At 37.7% G+C, this 21,602-nt stretch overlaps 1 long non-coding RNA gene across 1 annotated transcript in view; it reads right to left on the bottom strand.

Annotated features, from left to right (window-relative positions):
- LOC106725660 overlaps nt 1–21,602 on the bottom strand; it is a 73,721-nt gene that overhangs the window by 1,126 nt on the left and 50,993 nt on the right. Inside the window, exon 3 of the long non-coding RNA XR_001361590.1 lies at nt 8,755–9,161. This is a non-coding gene — a long non-coding RNA (uncharacterized LOC106725660). The remainder of the gene's footprint in view (nt 1–8,754; nt 9,162–21,602) is intronic.

Genomic DNA, 21,602 nt, shown 5'->3' with positions numbered 1-21,602 from the left:
GGGGCCAAAGAGCCACATGTGGCTCGCGAGCCGCAGTTTGCTGACCACTGCCCTAGGCAGAGTTAAGGTTTATTGTTCTGATGTGCCTCTTTGACTTTGTAGGCACCTTCATTACAGCCATCATTTTATTTTAACATAACCCTTTCAAATTGGTCTTCCCTCATATACAATGAATTTCTTGATAATAAGGTTTTCACCATATCATCCCCAGTACTCAACATATTGTAGGTGCTGACTAATTATTCAAATATAAGTAACTGGAAAAATGATTAAAATTAAGTATAATTTAATTAATTATTAAGAATCAAAAAATAAAGTTTGGAGTCATAGCAGTTTAGGCTGCCTAATTACTAAGAATTACTAATATTCCCACTTTACAGATAAAGAAACTAATGTCTAAAATGATTAGGTAACTGATTCAAAAAAGGAAAATTTCAGAAAAGAAATATAAATGGTTCTTAATTATATGAAAAGGTAAGTGTAAATTAAAACTATTTGTCACCTATCAGACTGGCAAAAAAAAAAGGTTTTGTAATAGACTCTTTTGGCATGGTATAATAGAACTTTCAAGTATTACTGCTAGAAGTATAAATTGAAACCACCATCAATTTAGCACTACATATTGAAATAACAAATTTATATATCCCTCAAACCCAAAATCCACTCTTAGAAATTTATCCTACAGAAATACCTGTATCTGTTTGAAATGCTATATGAACCAGAATATTCATTGCTGCATGGTTTGTAATAGCAAGAGGTTGGGAAAGTTTTTTTTGTCCACAGGCTAAATATGTTATGGTATATCTAAAACAGTGGTTCTCAAAGTGTGGTACCCAGACAGTAACATTAGCATCTCCTAGGAACTTAATAGAAATGCAAATTTTCAGACCCCACCCCAGACCTCTTGAATAAGGGATTTAGGGATAGAACTCAGTAATCTGTATTTTAACAACACTCCAGGTGATTCTGATACATGTACATATTTTTAAAATACTGATCTAAGCAATGAAGTACCATGCAGCTGGAAAAAATATGAAAAAGCTCTCTATATCTTGCTAAGGCATGTTTGCCAAGATCCTTTTAGGTGATGAAAACAAGCTGCAGAAGAATGTCTGTAATATGTTATCTTTTGTATAAAAGGAGAGAAATCATATTTTAATTGGATTTTATATAAATTTTTTAAACTCTGAAACTCTGGATATTTAAGAAATTTAAAAAAGTGATTATCTATGACTGAGGGTTCTTGGCACATGGAAGACAAGGAATAGGAGGAAGACTAGTGACTATGAACTTTTTATACTTTGTAATTATTTTTAATCACATGAATTAACTCAGATAGATAGATAGATGATGGATGGATGGATGAACGGACGGGCTTTTTTTTAAAGCATGCTTATCATCAAAGTAGTGGCTAGAAATAATTATTACTTTGGCTAGTTGCTTCTACTGCATCATTGTGAAGTTTTATTTTTTCTTAAGAGTTGCTGATAACCTATAATAAATTCTAGTAGATAACACTCAAATGGACACACATACACTTTGATGTGCACACACACATGTGGATGAACGGACGGGCTTTTTTTTAAAGCATGCTTATCATCAAAGTAGTGGCTAGAAATAATTATTACTTTGGCTAGTTGCTTCTACTGCATCATTGTGAAGTTTTATTTTTTCTTAAGAGTTGCTGATAACCTATAATAAATTCTAGTAGATAACACTCAAATGGACACACATACACTTTGATGTGCACACACACACATGTTACACATATGCAGAAAGGACTGGCTGGTTTTATTGTTTTGTTATCAAGACAATTAATTTTCCCATTGCTATTTCCAAGTTTAAGGACTTTTCCTGCCCAAGTGCAGGAGATGACCCAATTACAGAAAAGCACATCTACCCACAAACCGCCTGCCTAAAATGAGGCAATCATTTAGACTTAAGGGCCATTAACAATGTAAGAGTCAGGTCACAATGATAGGTAAGTAAATTAGATAAGATGTGCACCTCCTATATTGTGACTCTACAATATGAGCAAAGCCCAACAGTTTAGATAATTTCAAATGTGCAACATCTGCTGAGACCAAAAAATGTTTTGTGGTGTCATAATAGATGTCTGTCTGAGTGAACTGCTGTTATAAATTTGATGTGTGACACTTGATAATTACTAAGGGATTCAGTTGTCCCCTCTGTTAAAAAAAATTAACTTACTCTTCATCTATCTCACTGGAATGTGATGGGAATTAATTAAGGATTATTTTAACTTAGCAATATTTTTAGCACTTCACTTCCAGAAATTATACAAAAGGCAAATAGCCTTGTCATAAATGTATTACCATTTTGTCCTATTTTCAATGTAGTGACACTCGGACAGAGGACAGAGTTAAATCCCAAGATCCCTTCCTGCTGCCAAACTCCAAAATGGAATCAACAGCAATGACCTCACCTAAATCTCCAGAAGGGCTGGAAAATTACAACTCCAGGTGGCTCTTTCTGGCTTCTGTCCTCGGGAGACCTTTACAGGCCCTGTGCTGTGGAACATGAGGCCTACCTACACTTGGCATTTTTATTGTGCTGTTTACTTTTATCTGAATTTGCTTCTGATAAGTACCTTTGAAGTCCACATATTTCCTGAGACTACTGCCCTGCAAATGCCCAAAATGAGCCATGAGAACTATTAACCGGTGTCTTGACCTGCTGTGGAAGCTCAAATGAACCATCAGTAATAGGACATAAGAGAACCAAGAGAAACCATAGCTTGTGATGGTACAATTGCTATCAGGGTACTTATCTATTTCAGAGATAGGCTGTAAAGATCTTGGAAAATGTTTGCCAAGTGTTTTGAGTCCTAGAGAAAAAAAATATTAGTGGAATCCTTTGAGACAAAGAAGGGAAAAGAGGTTTTTTAAAAAGTCAGAAAGACCAAAGGGAATAATAAAAATTCAATTCAACAAATATTTGTTGAGGGCCTCCCAAGTACTAGGCCCTGGCCTTAGTACCAAGATGTGTGAGGATAGCACTCTGGGGCAGGAAGGAAAGACCAATTTAATAGCAACAAGGTAGATTAAAATAAATCTTATGAGAGAGGTGTTCCTGTTTTATTATATGCTTGTTTGCTTGTTTGTTTCCATTTCCAGCAACTAGCACTGTGTTTCACACAAAGAAGGGACTCAGTAATACTAAAGGCATGAATAAACAAATAATTGAATACACAACAGTGGGGGGAAAAAACTTGTTTCTGTCCTCTAATCGTTTAATGTCTCACTTTCTGCATATTCCCCAGCCTATGACTTTAAAACTGTATTCATCACTTAAATGGTGCCTTTTAGAAGCACCATTTTTAGCGTTTGAAGTTTATTAGCAGCAACTATTCTTACCACTTGACTACTATACAGAGGACAGCTTGAAGCTTATACTAAAATAATGCTACTATGGCTGAATGTTTATGTCCCCTACACTCCCCCACCCCCCACCAAAGTTCATATGCTGAAACCTATTCCCCAATGTGATGATATTAAGAAGCTGGGCCTTTGAGAGGTGATTAGGTCATGAGGGTAGAGCACTCAAGAATGGGACTAGTGCCCGTATAAAAGAGACCCAGGAAGCTCCCTTACCCCTTTGATCATGTGAGGACACAGTAAGAAAAGGACCCTCTATGAATCAGGAAGCAGGTCCTCACAAGATACTGAATCTGCAAGTACCTTGATCTTGGACTTCCCAGCCTCCAGAACTATGAGAAATAAATGTTGTTTAATCAACAGTAGTCTATGGTATTTTGATATAACAGCTTGAATAGACTAAGACAAACACAAATTACATGTTAGGAGTAAGAAGACCAACTCATCCCTTTTTGCTCAGGACTTTCCCCTACTCAATAGTGAACATCCTGATTTCTGATAAACTTCTCAGATCCAGGCAAACTGGGATGGTTGTTCACTATCATTAGGGATTTCCTGTAGACATCCCTCAAGTATTTTCCCTACATTTTAGTGTCAGACATTGAAAATGTTAGACTGTAACTTCCTGGAATACAGATTAGTGATTTCCCTTCTATGAAGAGTGAAGCGCCTCCCATCTCTCACTTCCCTCCAAAACATTCACACTTTTAAAAGTTATGTGATTGTCTTCACTGCCAAGAAAACCTATTACTTATATCAGAAAAGTTTTAGAGTTGAAATATAAATGGAATTATTAATCTAGTCCTCTTTTTCCAGTGAATCCCAGAGAGGTGATCAGCCAAAGTTATACAACTTTTAGTCAGCAACACAAGGCAAATATTCAAGTCTCCCAATTTTCAGATTAGTATTATTTCTTTTAAAGGCATCTTTAAATTATATTTTATATTCAATAAACCCAAACATAACTATTTGTATTCCTTTTTACTAAGCTTGACCATTTCTAATAAAATTCTTCGCAATAGTTTTAAGATCAAGTTATAATTTTCAACAGTAGCCTGGCCTTAAGCTCTTCTATTCATGATTACAAAGTCCTTTACCTCCTCAACAAAATAGGCATTTTTAAAAAGTACTCTTCTATTTCATAGATTGCCAAACTCTATTCCTCTACTTGCCAGAGCCCATTACTGCCTACTGGGTCCCATGATTTAACAATGCACATAATGCTTATCAGTTTAACAGTGCCATTTAAACTCTCCAATAACCACAGAAATAGTTTGGGGCCAGGTTTTATGGACTATGTTCAGGCAGTATAGAGGATGAATTGCCCCCTAAACAGTTTGGTTTAAAAAAAAAAAAAGAAGTTCCCCTCTGAGATTTGCACCACAAAATCAATACAATGCATAGTGATAGAGAAGCAAAGTTGATTTACAAAAGTCAATTGAATCCCAGACATACATAAGGCGAGTTTGAAGATATTTGCCAATGACTAACTAGGTCATTCATAATGAAGGTCACTGGATAAGTCAGAGGAGCTGATATCCTTATCAGAAAATGATACATCAGGCTACCCTTACCCTGCTGCTCCAAAATTCAAACCATGAAACAAACTACCTTTATTTGAATCCTATACCCACTTAATATTCTTTGACTGAACTTCTAAAATAGCTTGCCTACAAAGACAATGTTCCTAGCCAAAGAATATCGCTGTCAATTCCAGTGATCTTACCTTTCTCATTCTAAATTAATAAATTTCCATGTTAGTTAAACATCAGTTGTCATGAATTTGGTTAAGAAACCTTGCCTTGGGAGAAGCACCACAGTCAGGAAGGAAAGCCCTAGTCTTCATGGATTATGGAGAATTCCTTTGGAGGCCTCTTGGCAGCCAACCAGTTCACCTCTCCTAGTGAGGCACTGCCCTTGGCTTTATTTTCCAAACAAATGTCGCCTGATAATATATCATAGTTACTCAGTTAGTATAATTGTGGGCTGAAACCCAGGCCTTTGAATCCAATTCCAGTGTACTTTCCCTTTCTGATTTTGTGGCAGACACCTCTGGTGTTCCATACACATTGTCTTAAACATGTAGAAATTCAGACTCAGCTGAAATCCACATGAGCTTAGACTACCCTCAGGTAACAGTGTTCCACGTCAAGGCATGTTCTTCATCTTCCTACTTTCTGCCAAAGACCTTTTCTGATGCCCCAGAAGCCTTCTCAGCCCATGCACAAGCACAATCCAGAGGCTGCTTTCAGGGACAGCCTTCAACCCAAAGGGAAATGAGAGAGTTGGATAAATATCCAATTCCTATCCTACAGGGGGATATTTCTGAGAGATATGCTGCTCAGGAAGTCCCAGAAAAATCAAGGCCTTGTTTTCTATAACAATCTTGATAACAACTCCCTTATATTGGATTTTCCTCCATCTCTCCCACTCCCTCATTCCTGCTTCCTGGGATCACTTCCCAAATAAAGTACCCACATTCTTTTCTCAAGCTTCACATTGAGGGAAACCCAAACTGAGAGACATCCTCAGATCCTCAGACTAAACCAAGACACACCTTCTTTCCTCCCAAAACCCAAAATGTACCTCTCTCCCGGCTGTTACCTATAGACCTATAGAAAGCACACTCTCGAGACTTCACAGGAGTCAGAGAAATGGTTTGAAGCCAGGTTTGATGGCCCATGTTCTGACCCAGGAAATCAATAATTCTGAACTCTTGCTCAGAGAGAGCCCTCTGGGTCCCTTAAAGGGCCCTAGAAGCCAAGAGAAGAAGTTACACTCCTTGAGTCCAGAAGAATGCAACAGATGCTCCATCTTGTGGGCTTCTGCAATTACCAACAATCCAAGTACTCCAATGATCTACTGCTATATAATGAACTACCCAAAACTAGTAGCTTAAAACAATGTCAACATTTATTTTGCTCACAATAATATAGTTTTATAAATTCTGTCTTGAGGCCCTGCCTGGCTAGAGGTTGGTCAGTTCCCCTTGTTGAGCAGCTGGTTAAGGCCACACCCCCAAGCACCTCCCTTATCTGGCTCTCACACTCCTGGCCACTATAAACCCTCCATAATCACCCCAGTGAAAGGAGTTTTAGGAGTAAAATAGGCAGGTTTAGGGAGTTTTAGGAGTTAGGGGGCCCATGGGGGAGGACTGCCTAGATGAGGGCTTGGAGCTGTCAAAGGCATGCATTCATAGAGAGAGAAAAAGAGATGCTACAGGATAAGGGGAGAGGAAGGCATCCATTCACAGAAGATGGGGAAAAGCCACAGGGTATGGCGAGAAAGAGGAAATAACCATTCACAGAGGACAGAGAAATGTTGACAAATGGGAGAAAGAGGAAAACAGATTTTCACAGGCGATAGAGAATTCTACCACTGAAGGGGGAGAAAGAGAGGGGGGTGTCACGTGGGTTTGAGCTTTGAAGCTGATATAGTGACCAACTGGACGGCAGTATAAACAAAGAACTGCAACCTTAGCAAAGAAGAGCTTGGTAGGTCACCCCCCTTGGGACCCCCTCCCTACATGGGAGTCTGTACTTGCTTCCAATAAATTTCCACCCTTTGCACCTACCACTTTTTGTCTGTGGCTTCATTCTTCGAATCCACCTGCACACAAACCTGGGAAAGAAACCACCCTTGCATCCTGCTCAGGAAAAACCACCCAACTCACTGGGGCCAGGTACCAGACAAGCTGGGACAACCCCTATGCCCCAGAACCTGCTGATATTATTCAAATTAGTCAATCCTCAGGCTGCTTGTCTTGTCTTCTCTTTTCTCCCTACAGAAACCACAATAAAGGCACTTTTCCAAAGTCTCCCCTTCTCCCCCTCGATTTATAACAGGTCCTGGTGCTTCCGATGAGTAACTCCATGAGGTAAGTCATGTTCAACCCCAGGGAACTGTGAGTTTTAAAAAAATTGTAAAACTCCTTCCCATTTCTCCCTCTTGATCTGCATCTGGTCTCCCCATACCTCACCAAAGGTAAAATTGTTAAAACACTCAACAATCTTACCATTTTGGTAGGGCTCAATGGGGATATTTCACCTCTGTTCCATGCAGCACCAGCTGGAGGCACTCAAAGATTGAGTGATAGAACCATGTGAAGGCCTGCTTACTCACTCACAGATCTGCCATTTGATGCTGGCTTCCAGCTGGGACCCGAGCTGGGATGTGGCTGGAATGTCTACATGTGGTCCTGCCATGTGACTGCTAAATGTGGGAGAGGTAAATAACTTGGGGAAGTTACTCAGTAAATATAAATCTGACTTGAGCACAGACTGGGTTCCAAGGGCAAGCATCCCAAGAGAGAGTCCAGTGGACGCTATATCATCTTGTCTAACTTAATAATTCATGAAGAAACAATCATAAATTAAGTTTTTAAGAAACAGTTAAACAATAAATCATGAAGAAACACTTCTGTGCTGTATTCATCATTAGAAGTGAGTCACTAAGGCTGGCCTTTATTTTGATGAGAGGAGTGTCAAGGAATTTGTGAACCAGAGTGTCTGTCCTTTGCTGAACCTGCCATCATTGAACTTGCCATATCATCTTGTCTTAAAGAACTGGTGTTCGGATTCCCTAACCTCCTAGAAACTGATCCCTAGACTATCTGAGACCTGAGAAACACACACTGAGAGGCCAAATTATTATGACTGGCCAGATTATTATGACCACCCCATCAGTACTTCGTTGGGCCACCTTTTGCCTTCAATACTGCGGCGATTTTTCTTGGCATTCACTGGAACCAGCTGCCTGATGGCTCTTTTAACTTCGTCCCACAAATGCTCAATTGGATTGAGATCTGGTGATTGTGGGGGCCACCTAAGCAAGGTAAAGTCTCCCTCATGTTCTTGAAACCACTCCTGCACAATACGAGCACCGTGGCATGGCGCATTGTCTTGTTAGAAGAAGCAATCTTCATTGGGATACGCCATCAACATGATCGGATGAACTTGATCAGCAATGATACTTAGGTATGTTGTGCTATTCAGACGTTTATAATGATCTGGCCCTCTAGCAACTTCAGCGCGAAATAATAGCTAATTTGCCTACAAATGTCAGGTGGTCATCATAATCTGGCCACTCAGTGTGTGTGTGTGTGTGTGTGTGTGTGTGTGTGTGTGTGTGTATTGATTTGAGAGAGAAACAGATGAAAGAGAAACATTGATTGGCTGCCTCCCATATGCCCCCTACCTGGGATCAAGTGGCAACCTTTTGATGCATGGAACAATGCTCTACCAACATAAGATAGAGCGAAAAATTCTATACATGACATTTAAAGTAATGAGATTATATGCTTCCTAAAATAGAGAAAAATCAATTTTTATAGTCACTTGAAAGACTCCAAACTCACAGTTCCAATCTCTTTTTTCTCCACGACTTTTGAAAATGAATGCTGTGGTAGCCAGTCTCCACAATGGTCCCTAATGATCTCCATCTCCTGGTATTCACACCTATCTGCAGACCAGAGAATATTGTGAAACTGACAGTGTGTGACTTCCAAAGTTAGGTCAAAAACATTGTGAGTTCTACTGTGTTCTCTCTTGGATCATCTGCTCTGCAAACAGCAAACTGCTCTGTTGTGGGAACACTCTGTCAGCCTGATGCAGAAGTCTTCATGGCAAGGATTGAGGTCTGCAACCAACAGCCAGTGCTAACTTGCCATTCCTTTGGAAGTAGATGTTTCCAGATCCAAAATGGCCTTCAGCCCAGCCAACATCTTAACCCTCATGAGTCAAAATCACCCAGCTGTGCCATTCCCTGAGTGAGATAAGAAATGTTTATTGTTTTAAGCTGCAAAGCTTTAAGGTAATTTATTATGCAGCAAAAGATAACTATAATAGGCCACTTGAAAAACTAAAAACAGATAAAGGTTTTCAGAAGCTCAAATATGATGCAAAAACATGTCTCTTTTGTTTTCCAACACACTTGGGTTTGTTTTGCAGGTGGTTTGTGGTGGTGGTTATTTTTTTGTTTTTTGGCTTTGGTTTATGTGTTATTGACACAAAAGTACTGATATCATAAAAAGTGGGCACACTGATCATGAAAAACTAGGACCTAAAAATGATAGAAGTGTTTCAAAGGAACTAGCCTTAACCTGTAAACCAAACGAGGAAACAGGGCAGAAATGCAGTACTTGGTTTCAGGGAGTTCAAAAGAATACAATGTGGACTCTTCTTGAAGTATAGATATAAAACAGGCCACCGACAAACACTGCTTCCTTCTTGCAGACTTGGCTCTATGCATTTGGTAGCTGAGCCATTCAATATGCCATAATATAACCTAATTTATGGGTACAAAAATTAAACAAAGCACAGATTTATCTTTATGAAAGATGGAGATTAAAAGTTGAAATTAGAGCCCTAGCCAGTTTGGCTCAGTGGATAGAGTGTCGGCCTGTGGATCAAAGGGTCCCAGGTTCAATTCCGGTCAAGGGCATGTACCTTGGTTGCAGGCTCCTCCCCAGCCCTGGCCCTGATCAGGGCTAGTGTAGGAAGCAACCAATCGATGTGTTTCTCTCCCATCGATGTTTCTCTGTCTTTCCCTCTCTCTTCCACTCTCCCTAAAAATCAATGGAAAAATATCCTCGGGCGAGGGTTAACAAAAATAATAAAAATAAAAGTTGAAATTAGAGAACCTAAGGCCTGGGAGGAAATAGTGTGAAAAAAATGAAAACAATTTCCATAAAAATGTATCTCTTTAACAAAATTTAATTTACATTAAGTTCTAAGAGATTAAACTAAAACCATAATTATCAAACCTCTCTATTATTCTCTTATTTTCCTACTTTTCTTTCAAACCCTCTACACTGCATATTTCAAACATTCACATCCAACCTATAGCCACACACCTTCCCACAAACACACCTCTTCCTTCTGTATAATAACTATAACCTTCCATAGCTCAACAATGAAAAGGTGATAAATCTAAAATTATCTGATCTCAGCAAGTTGAAGGGAAAGTTAGCCTAAAGTTAAATTTAATAAAAATGCTGCATCCTCAAATGCAAAGATTGCACATAGACTTACTTTAGCTCCAATAAAAGAATACACATCCCTTTGGTGCTTTTTAAACTGGCTTCCATGTTTACAGAAGTAGTCTGTTTAGTTCTGCACATCCCAGGAGGGTTTACTAATCCTGTACCTGCTATTTACACAGTCACATTCCTCTCACTGTGCCAGATCCCTGAGCCTCCTAAAAGAATTTTCCTACAGGCCCTCCAGAAGTTGCAGCTGGCAGGGCAAATCCTAGAGCCTCACTCACAGAGATGATATTCTGAAGTTGCTACAAAGTATTTATTCACAGCCCACAATTTAGTACAAACAAAAAATTAATAGCATAAAAACTTTCACCACCAAAGATTTTCATTGTGACTCATAGGCCCCATCCCTAAATTTAATTCTACCACTATTCAAAGACGTTTTTAAATATTCAACTTCATTTCTTAATCTCAGCTGCCACCCTAAACCAAGAATTATTTTTTTAACAAAGTAATCCAATTGCTAATTAGTTTCTCTTATTTATCTAAATGTAATATTTAGATTAAACTATTTGGAACATGGGGATTTAAATTTCACACTCTAACCTTTCTGAATCTCTTTTTAAAATGTTCCATGGTAACAATTCAAAATCTTATTCTCCTTTTAATCACCAGCTCATTCACTTACTCAGTTCCTTTATTTCCAAATTGTTACTAATCCACAAACAAGCAGATAGGATTGAGATGAAATGCAGAAAAAGAAATGAAATCATGTTAGAGCAACTCAAACATCGAGTCCCTACATATAGATGGCATCCATATTTAGCAAGATCACTGGGGCTAAATTTAAGAAATGTTTTACGTCTCTATCCTATTAACTATACATTTTATTTATTTTAAATATTAAAATATTTGGGTGAAGAGAAAGATGTGGAGGGCAATTCAGTTTCAGAATCTGCAGATCTTCCTTTGCCGAAGGAAGAGGTGAAGTGTCACACAACATTGGAGATAATCAAGTTGCTTACCTTCATTTAGAATTTCCTTTATTAAGACTCTGCAGTCAGTCTTACTGTCTATGTCTATTTTTAACAAACCATCAGAGAGAGCCACTGCAAGGTTTTTGGTTTCTACAACTACCCCAGACTACAGACTTTAAATGATTGGATCCATGTCCCATCCTGCCCACACATAGAATAAATGCTTGCATATAGTACTGTTTTCTAAGACGCACATGTTTAGGTCTTCCTAGATCAGTATAAAATGGAGTTGGAGTGAATTGCCTTTTTAAACTTTCTGTGAAGTCTTGTTACAATACAGTCTAAAATTAGAGAAATGTTAAAATAGAAGACATTGTGATGAAGAATCATTGAAGTCTCTGGATCTCCTATTATAAATGTGGTTCTCTTTCAAGATGAGTTTTACCTTTTTAAAACATCAAAGCAGGTCCAACAAAAGAAGACCTACAGATTCTAAAACAGAATCACAGAGAACTAGGCCATGTTAATAGTAATGCAGTGTAATTGGGTGCATCCAAAGATACTATTGTTCATATTTTCCATTGTTGGTTAAAATAACTCTGTGTTTGACTTTGGTTTATGTGTTATTGACACAAAAGTACTAATATAATAAAAAGTGGGCAACACTGATCATGAGAAACTAGGACCTAAAAATGTTAGAAGTGTTTCAAAGGAACTAACCCTAACCTGTAAATGTAATTTATTATCAAACCAGGAAACAGGGCAGAAATGCAGTTCTTAGAGCCCCCTCATCATTTTTAATGCCACCTGGTCATAGGAGCAATTAAATCTATCAAAATAATATCTCTCTGACCTGGGGTTCAGATGCTAAAATGGCCAAATCCACCAATAACTGAGAAATGGCCATCAAAACTCCCTGAGGGTACTTCACACACTGTCCTGAGTATCACAATCATCCGGAGGGCTTGAAATATGTGGTGCCCCAAAACAATTACAATAGTAACAATAAAGATCACTCATCACAGATCAGGATAACAAACATAGTAATAACTTAAAAGCTTAAAATATTCTGAGACTTACCAAAATGTGACTCAGAGACACAAAGTGAGCAAATGCTTTTTAGAAAAAATGGTGCTGCCCAAACTGGTTTGGCTCAGTGGCTAGAGCGTTGGCCTGCGGACTAAAGGGTCCCAGGTTCGATTCCGGCCAAGGGCATGTACCTTGGTTGTATGTGTGCAGGCTAGGGGGTGTGCAGGAGGGAGCTGAATCTATGTTTCTCTTTTTAAATAAAATATATTAAAAAATCAATAAAAATATATATAAAAAAAGAAAAATGGTGCTGATAAATGCAGAGTTGAAACAAACTTTCAATTTGTTTAAAAAAAAACAATACCTGAGAAGTGCAATAAAATCAAGTGCAATAAAATGAAACATGCCTGCATTTACCATTGATTCATTTGTAGTTAGGATACTAGGAATTTAAATTACAATGGATTCGTTGGATACCCACAAATATATGACTATGTGAAAAAAGCAGGACAGTCATACCAACCTTTTATGTCCTTTTTATTGCATCATGGATTGATTCGATGTGTTTTAAGATTAACTATTATCTTAGTGGAATTGATGTTATGGTAAATGTTATCCCCAACCCCAAGTCTTCACCTCTCCTTACAACCATGTTCTTTGCCATGTGATTTTGCAGTTTACCCCATTCAAATAGTACAGTATATTTAGGTTTGGCCACATGACTTGCTTTGACCAATGTTTTGGAAGAGATTGTGTTCCAGTTCTGAACTTAAACCTGAAGAAGCTTCACAAGCTTGTTCTCGTGTGTTTCTACCATTGCTATAAGAGGAATATACCTAGAAAACTTGCTGATTCCAGGAAGAGCATGAGAAATTCATGGAGCTAACTCTCCCAGCCAGCTATACCAGCCAAGAACACATAACACCTACCTACAGGAAAATGAGCTAAATAAATGTTTATTGTTGTATGCCACAACATTTTGTGGTGATTGGCTATGTGGTACTTTTGTAGCAATAGCTAACTAATATTGATATTTGTAGGAATAAAATAGTCTAATATCAGCACTTACCAGTCATAATGGATATAGGCATATGAACCATAAACCAATTATGTACCAGTCAAAATCAAGAAGACTGTTACATTACTTCCTCTTAAATTTCCCATTTTAAGAAAATAAAGGTTCAAAATACAGATAAAATAGGTATAGACAATTGCTTTATTCACTAAACAATAGTTATAAATAACAAGCAGTCCTATCATACATAGAATTTTATTTGCTTTACCAAAAGAAGACTTAAAAATCACATTTTAGAACTATTGTGGAATTTTTTTTAAAGTAGACCTGCACACTGCCTTTGAAGAGGATGACAACTTATTTTAATGATAGTCATTACATGAGAGGTGTTATCACTTGTCAATTAATTTTAGATGATTTCTTTGATTTTCTTTTGTCACTATATATATATTTTTTAATTCACTTGGGTCAATACCCAAAATTTAAGCAGTATAATAGCATGCTTAATTTTATTTTTGCATTCACAGTCCTTGATAATAGCAAACTAATTTATGTAGCTGCATTTGATGAAAATATGCTGATGGAACTCATATTTCACATCATTGACTATAATGAGCTATTTTATCAAACTGTCCTTATGACAGTGTTACAGAGAAAATGATAAATTTACCAATTTACTCACTTGAGATTCCATTTGAAAATTTTAAAAGAAAGGAAAAGATCAATGAAGTCAGGTAAATTAGGCTGTCATCATATGATATGTCTGAGTCTATACAAAACAATAGCACTAACCATCCCTTCTTTTAATGAAATGCTAACACTAAATAAGGGTTGATTAACTATTATTTTTTTAAAAATTCTACAGAACAAATATGTAGTTGTGAAATGCCCTATTGTGAACACATATGAACAATATTTATTCATAATCAGTATAATTACTGCCATGGTTTTATATAGAATTTTTTTCACTTTGTTGTAATTCTTCTCTGTTTAGTAGGCTTTTAATTTAGAAATTATTAGTAAGTAGCTATATTGATTAGTGAGAGTTACTAATCATTTAGTGGGACATTTCAGAAAACTGTGAAATAACTAGAAACTGTAGCCCAGTATCTCTTTCTGGGATGCTGAAGTGTCTCTTGGCATAGATAGGGCTGATGTTGACACAAACACAATCAGATATACAATATACTAAAATGTCTCTTGTCAAATCATGTGCTCCACTGAATTTATGCTCTCTGAACTCCAGAAACAATATTAACCTAAATCAAGTCAGCGTCTTCATGATCTGGATAAACAACCTTCAAGTGTTATAAGGCCATGAATATTTTGTTTTGGAATCCTTTCTCAATATAAATTGAATTCATTGTTGTTGTTTTCTTAAGTCTTCGTTCTATCATGAATGAATCTCTTATCAGAAAACACCTAGATATTAAGTGACAATTATCTATATATATAAAAGCCTAAGAGACCGAAGGATCGAACAACCAAACAACCGAACGAGCAGTCGACCGGTCGCTATGATGTGCACTGACCACCAGGGGGCAGACGCTCAATGCAGGAGCTGCCCCCTGGTGGTCAGTGCGCTCCCACAGCAGGAGCACCGTTCAGCTGACCAAGAGGCTCCAGATACTGGGCTCACGGCTGGCAAGTGCAGCTGCAGCAGCACGAGCCTCTCCTGCCTCCGCGGCAGTGCTACCAAGCGGTGGCAGGAGGCACAGTGGGGCTGGGATGAGCGGAAGTGGCATGGCGCCTGGCCCAGGCTCGGGCTCCTCCCCACCCTCCTGAAGCTTTGCATACTACTACATCCCTCGGGGTGGTCGGACTGCCGGTTTCAGCCCGATCCTTGCAGGCCAGCTCTGATCAGGCCGAAACCGGCAGTCCAACATCCCCCGAGGGGTCCCGGATTGCGAGAGGGCACAGGCCAGGCTGAGGGACCCCACAGGTGCACAAATCCGTGCACCAGGCCTCTAGTGTTCTTAATAAATATTCACAGAAAAATGCATTGATTCTGTAACAGACACTATTTTCTTCCTTTCTCATTTTTCCTTCTATTTCTAATGTTTCCTACCTAAAACTGCCATCTTTCCTTTAATCCAACTAATATATACTCTCCCAAATCCTAAAATGATGATAAATTCTAAAAGCAGCCATTGAGATTAGAAGAACATGTCATTCTTAATGGAATCTGACACAGGAACAATAAAACTAGAATTTCTGAAAAATCCCAAATCTTCATTAAATAAATAATGGAACCACAGTTTGAACTTCATACTTTTAATGCTAGATTCCAGTATTATCTGGGTCTTTCAGGCTTGGGGAAAGAGAGTCCTTTGAAAATAAGTTGTTTTAACATAGATCTATCTCTGTCATTTTGCAATAATGAACTCTTCATTAAAATAATAAAATAAAAAGAGAGTTGAATTTATCTTTTCCTCTTTTGAGTATAAATGGTGTGCTGTTTATACAATCTTGAAAACAGTGCTACAGTAGTCAATGAGTCTATGCTTCATCATGAAATACCTTATCATCATAATAAGAATACCTAAAAATTATTGAGTGATTTTTATGTCTCAGGCTCCAAAAATTTGCTTGTATTGTTATTACATATTCCTCACCACCACCTTGTAAGGTACGTACTAATATTTCTCCATTTTACAGATAAGGAAACTAAGGTTCTAAGAGATTCAAGCAATTGCCTAAGTTCCCACAACTATTATAAGTAGATGTTGTAGCTAGGCTCTGACCCATTAAAATCTAACATTTCTTAATGTTGAAAATTTACTATAATTTCTGAGGTTTTCATTTGAGCCTCTGTGCTATAATTCATAAAGAATGATAAATGAGGAATTATTTATTTTGTGGCATAAAGAAATATAGCACATAATTATTCTTTTACAATATCATTAATAAACTACTGAACTAGTGATCAACTTGTATATCTGTTGGAAAAAATTAGAACTGGTCAACCCAATATTTAGAAAATAGACAAGTTTCATAGAGTGACTTTTTAAGGCTACTTTTTCCATGAGAAGATGGTCTAACTCCCACATCCTAGACAAATGAAGAATTCTGTTGACTTAGTGATTGGGTCAACAGTTTTATTTCAGAGTTACTTTATATATAAAACGCATATAAAACTGCACATGAAAAATATCCCATTTTAATTTTCAAAAACAATGCCTTAAAAGGCATATACAACAACCCCTTAAATAGATAAGTAGATAAATAGAAGATGGATGATGGATGGATGGATGGGTATTTGTTTCTAGGTCAGGTGAATTTATATTCAAACTGAACTCAAAGGAAGGGAGATAATGTGTTATTATATCAAACTGTCCAGCAACTTCTCTGTATCTGTCTGACATTCAGACTCTGCCTCTTACCTGTCTGCTGCTCTACACTTGAGCTGGCTTCACCGGACCTCACCTCTGGTAGGATAAAACTGCCTAACTACTAGACCACTGGTTCTGGCAAAACCCACCCAGCTTATTCTCCTGTTACCCATGCAAAAGTTGACATTATGAAAGCTACAAAAAATACCGAAAGACCACCTGTATCCAACTGAAACATATTTGTCATAATCCAGTGGCAATGAGTCTGCCCCCAAGAAAATGATGTATTCTTATTTCTTCCTCTACAGTGAGAACTGTGTAGTTAACCAGTTTTCCTTTAGCTTTGATCACAAGGAAGGTCAGAAACAAATTTAGAGCTTAATCATGTGAGACATTATAGTGTATTTTTCCATCCTGGTATAATTTACTCTATTCTGACTTTTCCTGCTGTTGATTTTATTTATATTTAACTAAGTAAGCATCTCTCCTACTGAATTTTCTAGAAAACTAGTTCTTATATAAGTTAATAAATGTTTTATGAAAAACACCACCATATTCCTTTTAAAATATGCTTGGGAAATGTTGCATAATAACATTTTAAAGTGCTACTATCTTTAAACTTGAAAATAACTCCTCCAAATATTCCTTTTAAAAGGTTTCCAGGGGCAGAGATGCTTACTTTATGCCCTATAGACTTGACCTTAACACCTTAAGATGTGTTCCTGCTTTCAGTTGACTGAAAAACAATTCCTCACACTTTATCAGCTTTTGACAATATGCACTTATGGGCCTGAGTGATCCAAAATAGATTAATGAGGCACTAAAGTACTTTATGAATAATGGAGCATTTTAAATTTTATTTTGTTTTTTAATTCATTTAACTGCAATCCATTTAACAGCTGCAACACTCCCTCCTGAACATATTAAATGTCATATTACATTGAAGTTTTATTAATTCATTATGTTTCAATTCATTTATAATTTATTCATTTTATTAATTTATTCACTGAATTGAGTTTCACCCTACAAACACTCTAGAAATCAATAATTTTATGGATTTCTATGTTCAACAAAATAACTTTTCATCAGATTAAACAGGGAATTTGTAATCTATAAGCAAGAACAACATTGGCATAATACAAAAATACAGTTATCATTTCAATGGGCACAGGATAATAGGCATACACTCAATATTTTTTATTCTGTCTCCCTTAGAAGGTAGAGATGAATAATCAAAGATGATCTGAGTCATTCTACATCTTTCCCCTTTTGTTATCTTCATCATCCATTACAAACATTTAAGAGATTCACTCTTTTAAAGCACATGCCCTACCCTCTCCTCACTAATCAAAATAATAAATATCTTAATACACTAATTCACACCTCTGTCCCATATGTTCCCAGCTAGACTAATGAGGACTCATGGTGGAATTTTGAGCATCCACATCCATCATAAAGAAATGTGTAAGTATCTGGCAGACTAAGTGGGGGCAGATCTTCCTTTACCCATGAAATGATAAGGTTTTGCCAGTCGTCTATGTGGAAGTCTGCTCTGGCCCCTTAGAGTCTTTTTAAAAAATAGTTTCCTTCTCAACAGGTTAGAACTTTGTTTATCTGTGAAATTTAACCAGAAACTACTTTTTGTCCTGTGGGTCCACAGAACCTAGGCTCTTTGAAACAGCTTGCTTCCTTGGTCTACTCAACAGCCTTGGCCACTTTAAACCACCATCCTCCAAGCAACTGAGAAGACTTGGCTCTGTATTGCCTGGCTTGGCACTCTACCAGTATAACCTCAGCAACTGGGCTGATGCATGGAGATCCTACCTCTGGGTTCAGCTTACCATTGACAGTGAATAAATTCTGGGCCATTCTTGCTGTTGAACCATTTCTAAACTTAACACTACAATTCTTCAATCATTAGGTTGTGGTCTCAGCCTCCAATGCCTACCTTCCTCCCTCTTCTTACACAGTTCCTTAGACATTTTAAATAAATATTCATCATGTGAATAGATGAATACATCTCCATATCCTAGATACCCCATACTTATCTAGTGTCCCTGCTTTATGCCCCAATGCCTCAGAAACTGGATTATCACCCATATCTGAGTTTCTGTTACCTGGTGTTTGATCGTTCTGAGGCACCACCTGGACTGCTTCTAGTGCTTGGAGCTCATAGTACTTCTGTCCCGTCCTGAATTGATACCACTCACCATGGAATTTTATTTAGATTTTTGAGAATCCTTTTCGTGTCTTTTAACATCTCTCCTCCAGAATTCAATCTCACAATTTGGAGCATGGCTTCGGGTACATTATTCATAAGGCTATCCTCTAGAATAACTAACCCTGACCCATAATTTCATGATCAAACATTTAGATTCTTCTCTACTAGGTCTCCTTACTTAGTCCCTGCCTGTCCTCTCCCAATGTATACTATCATTGTCCAATGTCTGATTATCTTTTTTATATAGGAGGATCATATATTGGTTTCTACAACCACCCCTAGAAATACATTCTAGTGTATCCAGTAACATAAAACACTAATATTGGGGGAGAGGGGGGAAATCCTCAAGACCAGCGGTTCTCAACCTGTGGGTCGCGACCCCTTTGGGGGTCGAACGACCCTTTCACAGGGGTCGCCTAAGACCATCGGAAAACACATATATAATTACATATTGTTTTTGTGATTAATCACTATGCTTTAATTATGTTCAATTTGTAACAATGAAATTGGGGGTCATCACAACATGAGGAACTGCATTAGGAAGGTTGAGAACCACTGCTCTAGACCATGCCAATATTCTGCTATCTCATCTCCTATATCAGGCTGTTGAGCTTCTTCAGATAAATTTATAAAATATTTATAGAGTACCTTTATGTGCCAGGTTCTCTGGTAGATTTGGAAGGTAGAGTGATGAAAAGACAGTCGAGGTTCCAGCCCTCACAGCATGTTTAAGCTGGCTCATTTTTCATAGATTGGTGTCACTACAAATTCACAGTTTCTAGGCTAAATGAGTTTTCAGTTCCATCCAGCAATCCTATGTGTGCCTAGACAGCTCTTTCCCCTATTCTCCACTGTGGCTCCTTCAAAACATCTCTATCCTCCATCTTACTCCTTAATCTGAGGCCACAGCATTATCTCCTACATCACACACACACACACACACACACACACACACACACACACACACACACACAACGTAACATTATCATTCAGAATTCACACAAATGTCATCTTCCTCCTCAATCCAAAATATATTGTCAACACAGCTTCTTTTTTCCTGTCAGGATAGGAAAGGTATCTTTTCCTTATCTCAGATAAATCTGATATCACTCCCTGGCTTCTATATTCCATTGTTTCTCCATCCCTTTTTCCTATATCCTCAACCATTAACATGCTATCCATTCCTTCCTGTTTAAACAGCTGAAGTAATTCTCAGCTAAAAGAAAAACTCTATTTTGACCTCCCCTGACATTTCTTTCAAAGTCAAGCCTTTTGAAAAATGTTCCTCTTTCTATGACTTCCACATGGGCATCTACCACTCAATCCCTCTGCAATTTATCTTGCACTTTTTATCTTGCTCAACACTTCTCTACTGATTCTACTCTCACAAAAGTAGTAGAATAATTATTGATAAACATAGTACTTTTCCATTCTTATCTTGGTGGATCTCTTTAATACATCTGACACCCCTGGTGTCTCCATCACAATTGATACATTCTCTTCTCCTGGATTCCATGATCCTCCACTCTCTGGCTGCTTCCCACCTGGTTGGCTATGACTTCCCAGTCTCTAGCACAAAGTCTTCTTTAGATGCTTGGACCTTAAATGCTGTTAATCCTCACCTCAAGATATTTTTCCCATAATGAGAGAGAGCAAGAGAGAGACATTGATGCGAGAAAGACACATCAATTGGTTGCCTCCCACAAGACACATCAATTGGTTGCCTCCCACAACTGGGGTGAGAGATCAAACCTGCCACCCAGATATGTGCTCTGACTGGGAATTAGACCCGAGACTCTTTGGTGTGCAGGCCCACACTCTAACAACTGAGCAACACTGGCCAGGGCACACTTCTTTCATTTCTGATTTCATTTATTTGAGTCTTTTTTTCTTGGTAAGACTAGCTAAAGATTTGTCAATTTTATTTATCTTTTCAAAGAACCTGCTGTTAGTTTCATTGATCTTTTCTATTGTTTTGGTCTCTATTCATTTATTTCTGCCTAATCTTTTAAAATTCCTTCCTTCTACTAACTTTGAATTTTGTTTGTTCTTTTTTCTAGTTCCTTTAAGTATAAAGTTAGATTGTTTATTTGAAATTTTGTTTCTTGAGGTAGGCTCTTAATGCTATAAACTTTCCTCTTAGAATTGCTTTTGCTGCATTCCATAAATTGTATGTTGTATTTCCATTTCACTTGCCTCAAAGTATTTTTTTTATTTCTCCTTTAACCCATTGGTTGTTCAGTAGCATGTTGTTTAATCTCCATATATTTGTGAGTTTTCCAGTTTTCTTTGTGTAATTAATTTCTAGTTTCATACCATTGTGGTTGGAAAAGATGTTTAATATGATTTTAATCCTCTTAAATGTATAAAGACTTATTTTGTAGTCTGACATATGATCTGCATTAGAAAATGTTCCATGTGTGCTTGAGAAGGATATGTATTTTGTTGCTTTTGCATGAAATGTTCCATAACTATCTGTTAAGTCCATCTCTTCTAATGTGTTGTTTAAGGCCAATGTTTTCTTACTAGAGGTCCGGTGCACGAATTCGTGCACCAGTGGGGTCCCTCGACCTGGCCTGCGGGATTGGTCCGAAACCAGCTCTCCGACATCCCCCAAGGGGTCCTGGATTGTGAGGGTGCAGGCCAGG

Source organism: Myotis brandtii, unplaced genomic scaffold (genome assembly GCF_000412655.1).
Source record: "Myotis brandtii unplaced genomic scaffold, ASM41265v1 scaffold18, whole genome shotgun sequence".
Taxonomy (NCBI): Eukaryota; Metazoa; Chordata; class Mammalia; order Chiroptera; family Vespertilionidae; genus Myotis; species Myotis brandtii.
Note: the sequence above shows the minus strand (reverse complement) of the source record. Positions and strands in the feature narration are given on the sequence as shown.